The sequence below is a fragment of the Lepus europaeus genome, chromosome 4 (genome assembly GCF_033115175.1).
Source record: "Lepus europaeus isolate LE1 chromosome 4, mLepTim1.pri, whole genome shotgun sequence".
In the NCBI taxonomy this organism is placed as follows: Eukaryota; Metazoa; Chordata; class Mammalia; order Lagomorpha; family Leporidae; genus Lepus; species Lepus europaeus.
This window is the reverse complement of record NC_084830.1, coordinates 72,565,915-72,568,023: the sequence shown is the minus strand read 5'-3', so window position 1 is coordinate 72,568,023 and position 2,109 is coordinate 72,565,915. Positions and strand designations below refer to the sequence as shown.

At 40.4% G+C, this 2,109-nt stretch overlaps 1 non-coding gene across 1 annotated transcript; it reads right to left on the bottom strand.

Annotated features, from left to right (window-relative positions):
- Positions 1-1,420: 1,420 nt before the first annotated feature.
- On the bottom strand, positions 1,421-1,541 carry LOC133758965 (small nucleolar RNA SNORA32). Its single transcript, XR_009865861.1, has one exon. It is a non-coding gene; the product is annotated as a small nucleolar RNA SNORA32 (small nucleolar RNA).
- Between the last annotated feature and the right edge of the window lie 568 nt (positions 1,542-2,109).

Sequence of the window (2,109 nt, the reverse complement as noted above, 5' to 3'; positions counted from 1 at the left end):
GTCAATGGGCTCGGGTCCCTGCCACCTATGTGGGAAACCTGGGTGAAGCTCCTGGCTTCAGACTGACTCTGCTGTGGCCGTTGTAGCCACTTGAAGAGTGAACCAGCAGATGGTTCACTCTCTTTCCCTCTCTGTAACTCTTTAACTAAACAAACAAATAAATAAATGCTTTTGAAAGAAAAATTACTTAAACAATAAAAATGATCATAGAGTTGGGGCGCTCCTTGTTGATTCCCTCCTTCCTGCGCCCTACCCTTTACATGTTTAGCAAATTATCAAGCACAGGTTTGATAACTGTGTTTTAAATATATCAAAGGGAATGAGCATAGAGAGTGTAGGAAGAAAAGTCTAGATTAGAAGAGTAACATCTTCCAGCTTAGTCCTTGTACCTTCTGTGTCTCTGCTATAGTCCGAGAGATCTCATTAAAGCATAGTGATATAAAACAAACAATAATTCATAGTTTTTAGTATGCTCACAGAGTTGTGCAATCATCACAATCAATTTTAGAATGTTTCTCATCATCTCCCGAAGATACTCATACCCTTCAGCTACGCCTCCCACACCTCTCATCCTCCCATCCAACTCTAGACAACAACTAATCTGCTTTCTGTCTGTATACATTATCTATTCTGGACATTTCCTATAAAAGGAGTCACAGGCTATGTGATCTTTCAGGACTGACTTTGCATTAGTTTGTTTTCAACCGTCGTCCGTGGAGTAGCGTGTATTAGTACTTTGTTCTTTTCTATGGCTGCATAATATGTCACTGTGTGATTATATACGTTGTGTTTACTCATTCATCATTTGATGGGCATTTAGTTTTTTTCTATCTTTTAGTTATTATCAATATTATTGTTATGACTGCTCATGTATAAGCTTTTGTGTAGGCATATTCTCATTTCTCTTGGATATATACCTAGAAGTGGAATTGCTTGGCCATATGGTAACGCTATATCTAAGTTTTGAGGAATTGCCAGATACTTTTTCAAAGTGACTACATCATTGTATATTTCCACTAGCAGCGTATGAGAGTTCCATATCCACTGTCAAATATTGTTATTATCTTTTTTTAAAAATATTTATTTATTTTTATTTGAAAGGCAGAGTTACAGAGAGGCAGAGGCAGAGGCAGAGAGAGAGAGAGAGAGAGAGAAGCCCTCCATCTGCTGGTTTACTCTCTAGATGGCCACAACGACTGGAGCTGTGCTGATCCAAAGCCAGGAGCCAGGAGCTTCTTCCAGTTCTCCCACGTGAGTGCAGAGGCCCAAGTATTTTCCCAAGCCATAGCAGAGAGCTGAATTGGAAATGGAGCAGCCAAGACTTGAACCAGCATCTATATGGGATGCTGGCACTGCAGGTGGCAGCTTTACCTGCTACATCACAGTGCTGGCCCCACTATCTTTTTGTTTTTGTTTTTGAAATTGTTGCCAATAGGCTGATTACTAGCAAGATAGCAGAGAGAAAGCCAAATGGAAATTTTTTTTATGATCATGTCCACAGCAAGTGAGAAACTGCAGTCTAAAAACCTTGATAATGACCATATCCTTTTTTTTTTTTTCCAATTGTAGTGAAACTAGTGGGTAAAAAGTGGTATCTCTTATTTTTCAATTACTTTTTTTTTTATTTGAGAGCCAGAGAGGGAAAGAAACAGAGACAGAGACAGAGAAAGGCAGACGGAGAGAGCTCTCATTCACTGATTTGTTCCTCAAATGCCTGCAAAGGCCCAGTCCAGGCCAGGCCACAGTCAGCAGCCAGAAACTCAATTCAGGTCTCCCATGTTGGTGGCAGGGACCCAACTACTTGAGCCATCACCTACTGCCTCCCAGGGTGCATCCTAGAATCAGGAACAGAGCTGGTACTCAAACTCAGGCATTCCAAAATGGGTTTTGGGTGTCCCAATGGAGACTTAACTGCTAAGCCAAATACCCACCCCTCTTGTGGTTTTAATTTGCATTACCCTTGAGACTAATGATGCTGAGCATCTTTTCATGTGTTTAATTGGCTACCTCTTTTCAGATGTAACTGTTCAAATTCTTTGCCCATTTTTAACTGAGTTGTCTTTTTGGTACTGATTAGAACACTATGTATTTTAGGTACAAGATCCTTAC